Here is a 9,384-nt window from a genome sequence, read left to right as displayed (position 1 = left end):
GCCTGGAAAGGTCATCAGGGCAGGAGGGGGGAGCGCGCCCCCTGCCGCTTCCTCCAGGCAGCGCTCAGAGCCCAGAGACTGGCTGAATCCGGAATTTCAGGACTTTTTTTTTGTGTGTGGCATCGCTCTAGCCTGACCACCATGAGGAAACCCAATTTATTTTTTCTCAAAACAACTTGAAGCTTTCAAGCAGGGTAAAAACTCTTTCAAAGCACTGGATGTATATAAACATTCAGTTCCAAACTCAACACAGACGTGTTTTAACCCAGCATTGGGATGAGTAGCAGACGCTTCGTTTTGGATTCTTCATACCCGGTTGTCGAGTGCATGACCCTCCTGAGCCCTGTCCTGAAGGCTGGATCGTCCTGGCTTTCACCGTGACCTTGACAAAAGCACCGGGAGGCACCGGCAGCACAACTTGGTTTGCCTGAAAAATAGATTCTAAGTACGCTACCGATCCGACTAATGAAATGCTGCATACCCAAAGGGGTCTTCACTCTGAATCTTATGCATCTCACAATTTTACATTCAAATATTTTAAAATAGCGTTACCACTGCAGGTAAAATCATTGTTTTTTTAAAGACAAAATGCACTGGATGTTGTTACAAGTTTTGGAGGCTATTTTTCTTTTAAAATAGCAACTTTAAGCCGGGCTCGGTGGCTCAGCCTGTAATCCCGCGCCTTTGGGAGGCTGAGGTGAGTGGATTGCCTGAGCCCGCGGGTTCGAGACCCGCCTGGGCAACTTGGCGAGACCTCATCTCTACAATAAATCAAAAAATCAGCTGGGAATGGCAGCGCATGCCTGTAATTCCGGCTACTTGGACGGCTGAAGGATCGCCGGAAGGATCACCAGAGTCCAGCAGGTGGAGGTTGCGGTGGCCGGGAGCGGCCACTGCACTCCAGTCTGGGTGACTGAGTGAGACTCCAACTCAAAAGAAAGAAAGAAAGAAATCACACTCCATTCCCTAGCGCCCCCTTACAGCCCCAGCCCGAGGCAACCACCAACCTACTGTTTCTATAGAGTTGCCTATTATGAACATTTTAAATAATGGAATCATACTATATGTGGACATTGGTTTTTGTCATGGGTGCATACCTGTGGCAGGATTTCTGGTCACATGGCAACTCTATGTTTAATCTTTGGAGAAACTCCCACTGTTTTTCCAGAATAGCTGCACTATTTTACATTCCCACCAGCAGTGTATGAGGGTTCCAATTTCTCCACATCCTCATCAACACTTGTTTTTATGTTTTTGTTTTCTGTTGATGGCTATCCTAGCGGGTGAAGTGGTACCTTGTTCTGGTTTAGGTTTATATTTTCCTGATGGCTATGATGGCTAATGATGTTGAGCATCTTGTTGTGTGCTTATTGGCCATTTATATAACAGCTTTGGAGTAATGGCTATTCGAACCTTTGCCCACGTTTTAATTGAATGTGTCTATAATATTAAGTTGTAGGCGTTCTCTATGTATTGTGGAAACAGGTCTCTTATCAGATATGTGATTTGCAAAAATTTTCTCCCATTCTGTGGGTTATCTTTTCACTGTCTTGCACCACATCACAAGCCATTTTGACACAGGCAGGATAAGACTTAATTTATAAAACAACACTTCAGTTTATCTTCACATTTCAAGAATAATACAATTCACCCCACCTGCAGGTCCCACCCTAAAAGAAAGTGAAACTGCCTGTAGAAATCCTTGAAGAAATCCTGCCCTGATTTTAGCCCTGGTAGGAATCAGAAACTTTACAAGTGGCCTCGATGTGCATCCTCTTTTGTGGTCAATATATGGAAAATGGGCTCTGAGGAAATCTGTGAGAACACGCAGACTCGTTTGGGAAAGGAAAGCTTGGGAAAATTCCCAATACCTCTGTTCTAAGACTTTTCATGTGATGCTATAAAAGGACATGTGTTCTTTGTAACCTTGTAATGCATAATAATAGTAATTTTCCTAATGTGCCTGTTCATCTGAAATTATTCCAGTGACTGCCACAGCCTTCAGAAGGGCAAAGATGCCCACTTCAAAATCACTTGCCAGCGTCTTGCTGTTGTCTCCACTGCAATCCTCTTGAGTTCCTTTCGGCTCTCACTGGTTCCTGCTGATTGAGTGAGACATACAGGAGCTGTGAATTCTGGCTTGAATAATGTCTTCCACTTAATATAGACCCCACTGAGTAAAGAACCTAGCATTTATCCAGCTAATGAGCACCTTCCCCAAAGTTGGCACACAGAGTCCACTTTCTCATTGTCTCCAGCAATTTGTACACCTGGAGCGTGCCCCAGTCCCTTCCCCTGATGTCCTTCCTCCTTTTCCTAACCCCACTGAGAAGAAAATGGCAAAATGCTGGATTAGTCTTTTCTGTTTGGTTGAATAATTGTCCCATTCTTACCCTTGACTTGCCCCTTATAAGCACACATCCTGGAAACCATTTTGCCCTAATGTATAGAGGGGTGTCATGGAAAATTTTGCCATATATTTAGATGAAATTTTCTCTTTCTGACTTCTATCCATTGGTTACAATTTAATTCCTCTTTCACGTGACAGTTATCTAAGAATTGCCCTTAGGTCTTCTTTTTTTCAGGTGATGTCCCACCTCCCAGACCCAATCATTTCTCCATGGCAAAATTTCCAGGCTACTCTCTACCCTGATGATTCTCTCAGAGGATTCCCCTTTTGTCTCTATTAATGTTTTGTGTGTATAAAAGACTTTTTTATTTTTTTTTATTTTTTATTTTTTTGAGTTGGAGTTTTACTCTGTCGCCCAGACTGGAGTGCAGTGGCCGCTCCCAGCCACCGCAGCCTCGACCTGCTGGGCTCCGGCAATCCTTCTGCCTCAGCCTTCCAAGTAGCTGGAACTATAGGTGCGCGCTACCACACCCGGCTAATTTTTTGATTTATTGTAGAGATGAGGTCTCACTGCCCAGGCGGGTTTCGAACCCGCGAGCTCAGGCAATCCACTCACCTCAGCCTCCCAAAGGTGCGGGATTACAGGCTGAGCCACCAAGCCCGGCTAAAAGACTTTTTTTAATTAAATTTTTTGAGATGATTATAGATTCACATGAAGTTGTAACAAATCACACAGTGGTCTAGTGTACCCTTGACCCGGTTTGCCCCAATGATAACACCTTGCTAAACCATAGTACACTAACACAACCAGGATATTGATATTGATAACAATCAAGATACAAGATAGCTCCATTACCACAAAGATTGTACCTCTTGCCTTTGATAGCTACACCCACCCGGCATCCCTAACTGCTAGCAACCACTAATCTGTTCTCCATTTCTATCATTTTGTCATTTCAAGAATGATATTGTATAGGCCAGGCAAGGTGGCTCATACCTACAATCCCAGAACCTTGGGGGGCCAAGGAGGGAGAATTGCTTGAGCCCAGGAGTTCGAGACCAGCCCGGACAACATAGTAAGACCTCATCTCTACAAAAAAAATCAAAAAATTAGCCGAGCATGGTGGCACTTGCCTACAGTCCACCTTCCCCAAAGCCACTGGGGAAGCCAAGAGGGGAGGATTGCCTGAGCCCAGGAGGTTGAGGCTGTGGTGAGCTGTGATCTGTGCCACTTCACTCCAGCCTGGGGGACAAAGTGAGACCCTGATTCAAAAAATAATACTAATAAATGAATGTTATATAAATGTAATCACACAGTATATAACTTTTGGGGGTTCTTTTTTTCACTCAGCATAATTCCCTCAAGAGTCATCCAAGTTGCTGCGTATATCAATAGTCCATTCCATTTACTGTCAAGTAGTATTCCATGGTATGGCTATGCCAGTTTCTTGAACCATTCACCGTTTGAAGGACATCTTAGTTGTTTCCAGTTTGGGGCTATCATGAATAAAGCTGCTATGAACTTCCATGTACAGGTATTTGTGTGAACATGAGTTTTCATTTCTCTAGGGTAAATGTTCAGGAGTGCAAATTCTGGGTCATATGGTAGTTGCATGCTTAATTTTTAAAGAAACTGCTAAATTGTCTTTTGAGGGGGCTATACCATTTTACATTCCTACCAGAATATATGCATGATTCAGTTTTTCCACATCCTCACCAGCATTTGGTGTGGTCACTTTTAAAAAAAAACCATTATGATAGATGTGGTTTTGATTTGTATTTTCCCAATGGCTAATGATATGGAACATCTTTTCATGTGCTTATTTGCCATCTGCATAGCTTTTTTGGTGAAATGTCTGTTCGTATCTTGTTCTCATTTTCTAACTGGATTTTTTTTTACTGTTGAGTTTTGAGTGTTCATTATATATTCTAGATACTAGTCCTTTGGTGGATATGTGGTTTGCAAATATTTTCTCCCAGTCTGTAACTTGTCTACTTATCCTCTTAACAGAGTCTTTCACAGACAGAAAAAAAGTTTTTAATCTTGACAATTCCAATTTATCAATTCTTAAAAATTTATGGATTGTGCTTTTGGTTCCAAATTAAATAACTTTTTGCTTGGCTCTGGGGCCTGAAGATTTTCGCCTATTTTTTCTTTCTTAAAAGTTTTATAGTTTCACATTTTACATTTAAGTCCGTGATTCATTTTGAGTTAATTTTTGTATAAGGTATGAGGCTTCAGTTGAGGTTTATTTTTTTGACTGTGGATGTTTAAATTGCTCCAGCATCATTTGACAAAAGACTATGTGTCTTTCACTGAATTGCTTTTACCCCTTTGTTAGAAATCAGTTGTGCATATGTGAGTCTATTCCTGGGTTTTCTATTCCATTCCAGTGACCTATGTGTCTATCCCTCCACCATTACCACACTATCTTCATTACTGAAACGATATAGTAGCCCTTAACATTGGGTAGAGTGATTACTCCTATATTTTTATTTTCCAAGATTGTTTTAGCTATATTAAAGTCTGTGTTTTTCTGTATAAATTTCAGAATAGACTTGTCTATGTCAACAAAAAACTTGCTAGGATTTTTATAGGAGTTTTATTAAACCTATAGATCAATTTGGAAAGAATTAACATCATTATTATGTTAAGCATTCCAAGCTATGAGCATGGTATGCCTCTCCATTTATTTAGATCTTGATTTTTTTCATTGGAATTTTCCAATTTTTAGCATACAGATACTGGACACGTTTTGTTAAATTTATACCCAAGAATTTACTTTTCTTTAGAGTGACCGTAACTGGTATTGTGTTTAATTTCAAGCTTCGCATGTCCATTGTTAGCACATAGAAATGCGACTTTTTGTGTGAATTTATATTACACAACCTTACTGAGCTCACTTATTCAGGAGGTTTTTGTTTTGTTTTCTTGGGATTTTCCATGTAGACAGTCACGTAATCTGCAAATACGGACAGTTTTATTTCTTTTTCTTACCTTATTACTGTGGCTAGAACTTGCAGTACTATGTTGAAAAAGAATAGTGAGTGGGCATCCTTGCCTTGTGCCTGATCTTTGAGGGAAAATATTCAGGTCTTTCATACTAAGTATGATATTAGTCATACATTTTTGTAGATGTCATTTACCACGTCAAGAATGTTTCTGTATCTAGTTTACTGAGAGTCTTTATTGTCCACAGGTATTGGATTTTTTCAAATGCTTCTTATGTATCAATTGATATGATCATGTGACTTTTCCTCTTTAGCCTGTTGATATGGTGGATTACACCGATTGATTTTTGAATGTTCAACTACCCTTGTATACATGGAATACATCCTACTTGATTGTGGTGTATAATTCTTTTTATACATAGCTCACTTTGATATGCTTGATTTTATTGAGGATTTTTGCATCTAGTTTCATGAGATATATTGATCTGTAGTTTTTCTTTGTACTGCTTTGTTTGGATACCAGGATAATATTTACCTCATAAAATGGCTGGGGAACTATTCTGTTCTCCTCTATTTTCTGGACAAGATTGTGTAAAATTGGTGTTACTTCTTCACACATTTGGTAGAATTCTCCAGTGAGACCAACTGGACCTTTTTCAGGGGATTTTAATCACAAGTTCAATTGTTTCTAATGTCTATAGAACTATTCAGAATGTCTGTTTCATCTTGGTTCTTTGGTAGATTGCAATTTTGAAGGAATTGGTCCATTTCTTCCAAAATGTTGAATTTATGGTCATGAAGTTGTTCATATTTATTATCCTTTCATTGGCTGCAGGATCTGTAGTGATACTCTGTTTCATTCTTGATTTGGTGATTTATGCCTTCTCTCTTTTTATCTTTTTTAGTTTTTCTATTTATTCTAGTAAATGTAAATATTCAAGTCTACTGATGAGCCCATCAAAGATATTCTTTATTTGGGTTATTTTTTAATTATTATTCTTAGACATTTGATTTTTATAGTTCCCATCTCTGCTGAAATTGCCTATCTAATCTTGCATGATGTCTACTTTATAAGAGCCTTTAACATAGCAACCACAATTATTTTAAATTCTCTCTTTGAGACTTCCAATAGCTGTGCCATACCTATATCTGAATCTAATCATTGCTTGTCTCTTCAGACTGCTTTCCCTTTCCTTTTGGCATGCCTTGTAATTTTTTGTTGAAGACCGGACATTTTATATAGGGCATCAGATACCAAGATAAGTAAACCTTTAGTGTGGCACTTTAGGTTAATCTAGCCAGGAGTTGGGCTGTGTTGAGGTTTTCCTTATGAACATTACAAATTTCAAATTTCTTCAGTGATTTTTTTTTTTTTTTTGGTTCCCTCTCTTGACTTTTGAACTTCCCTTTGTGCTGCTCCTCAGTTTGTCTCTTGCCATTCTTTCTGCTGTTGTTATTTCTGGAGGCTTGTTATGCTGGTGGGATTGTGTGGCAGCAGGAGGGGGGATTCTCTAATATTCTAAGCTTCAGTATGTGGAGTGCACAGTGGGCTTGTATCTCACTGGTGTAGCCTTCACAAGTGCTTGTTTCTCCTCCAGGGACAGAGCTCCTCCCCCATTCCCTTCCCCAGCTGCAGTGGATATACACCAGTGTTTTCAGTCTACAGATTTAAAACCCTTTTCTCTGAAAGTTAAATATTTTTTTAGGTGAGATGGGGGAGCTGGAGTTGGGTGAACTTCCCTCCCCCGGTTGCAATGGTATTTCACCAATGCCCTCAGACCATGTCCTTCCTCTGCAGAGTAGGCCTTTTGTTCCTTAAGGGAGAAGCGCATGAATAGTTTTCTCTGGATTTTCCCTGGTCTTACCTGTGAGAGCCAGGTTGGGTTCCTGGAGGAAGAGCCTGAGGAAGGATGGGAACCTCTCCCCCCAGGAGCTTCACACCCTCAATCTAGCCTACATTCAGCCTCCAGGAATTTGTTAAATTTTCTGACTTGATCTGCCTACCTACTTCTGTGGCATCTGGTGGCTTTTGCCCTTGGTAAGCAAACACTCAGATCTTATGTCTTATAGGAAGTGCCTCTCTCTCTCCTTCTCTCTCCCAACCAATATTTGAAATGGCCATTTGCTCTTCAATCTCAGGTCTTTTAATTTCCAGTCTGTCTAGATTTTTCTCTTATTGTTAGCATGGAAGGGGATTTTTTGCAGCTTTTCACCTCTCTGAGCTGAAACTGGAAGCCCTATTCAACCATATTTGACCTTTAAAAATGTCAATTTCATATGTTTCAACCTAATAGACTATGACATCATTTTTGAATAGTGCACCTTGTTTTGCTTCAGCCAAGGCCACCTAGAGATTTCTGGAAAATATTGCTGTGGGTTACTCTACATACAACTCACTGGGAGTTGATATCCCTATGGCAGTGGTCCTCAAACTTGAGTGTGCATCAGAATCACCAGAAGGACTTGTTAAAACACAGATTGCCGGGTTTCTTTCCAGAGTTTCTAATTCAGTAGGTCTGGGGCAAGGCCCAAGAATTTTCACGTCTACCAGGTTCCCCAGTGGTGATGCTAATGTTGCTTTTCTGGGTTTGCATTCCAAGAACCACTGCCCTGTGGCAGTTCTTGGAGGCCCAGAGCTCATCTGCATGTCCCACTTATTCTTCACTTTGAGGGCATATGGTTAGCCTGAAAGGCATCAGTTACGTTCTCAGTCGACCTCAGAGAAGTGTCAAGTGTAAAGTGTTGGCAAAGAACTCACTTTCTCCAGAATGAATATAAGAAAAGATAACATGTTTTAAGACAGAGGTAGCTATATTTTCTAAATAGCAGACGGCAGTCTTAGAGGTAATAGTGTGCAGACTACATATTTTTGAGGACCATGATGATGCAAGAAGTACTCTCCTTAGGGTCCGGGTGTTGGTTGAGACACACATACAAGTAAAGTGCCTCTGAAGCCTTTCCTCATATCTGTTTCTTTTATCATGGATCTTCCTTAATGCTCCAGTTTTGTGCTAGAGGTTTAATAAAGGTAAAACTGGGCTGCTCACATTTATAGAATAAATTCCATTTGGCACAATGACCAATTCATCCATTCAGTCAAATCTGCATCAAGTGATTACTATATATCTGTCAACGTTTTAGGTGCTGGGCATATAGCAGTGAAGAAAAAGTTACTGTCTTCATGGTGGCTGCATTCTAGGGAGGGGAGACAAAACAGACAAGAGTGAGTGAGGATAATAAATGAAGCAGGATATTCATATGGAGAGTCAGGGGAATGAATCAGAGCTGAAGTAGCTTTTTTATTTAGGGGACTAGGGAAGGCCTCTCTGTTGAGCTGACATTTGAGCAGTGACCAGCTAGAAAAAAGAGATCCAGACCTGAGATCCACCGAGGTTTAAGTGAATACAACTTTCAGGGAACATGGGTGGTTAGTCATTGTTATATGCTAATGTTAATTCAACTATGTTTGCAATCAGGCAAAGATTATTTTTGCTAAAAATCTCAGGTAATTTATACTCATGTTTCATTTCTAGGAATTATCTTAAGGATAAATCAGAAATGCAGACACAGATGTTTGACTAAAAATGTTTTTAAAAGAAAAAAAGCTAATGGAAAATGCCCTTCCTTCCCTGACCTTCTCACCCTCAAGGCTCCAGTGGGCACCCCTCCTCTGTAATTCCGAAGGCCCTTGAACTTCTCTCTGTGGTCATGTTTTTATACTGAGGAAGACTTGCCTGTTTACCTGCCCACTTCCCCTTACTTGATTCTGAGCTCCTTGAGGGCAGGGACTATGTCACATTCAGCACCTATCATGGCGTCTGGCACATCATCATAAGCATTCTGTACATGTTTGATAAAAGATTAGTCAAATATTTTCTGGCATATCTATAAATGGAATATTATGCAACCACTACAGATCATGTTTTTGAAAATAATTAATAACCAAAAAATGATCATATTAAGTATAAAAAGCAAGCTGCAAAACTATATATGCAGAAGGACCTCCACTAAGAGACCAAAGTAATTAAAATCTGTTTCTGAATGAAATTAGTATCATTTCTGCTTTCTTTTTATATATATAT

The sequence above is a fragment of the Carlito syrichta genome, unplaced genomic scaffold (genome assembly GCF_000164805.1).
Source record: "Carlito syrichta isolate Samal-C Ts95f unplaced genomic scaffold, Tarsius_syrichta-2.0.1 Scaffold301942, whole genome shotgun sequence".
Classification (NCBI taxonomy): domain Eukaryota; kingdom Metazoa; phylum Chordata; class Mammalia; order Primates; family Tarsiidae; genus Carlito; species Carlito syrichta.
The sequence above is the reverse complement of the archived record's forward strand: the minus strand, read 5'-3'. Positions refer to the sequence as shown.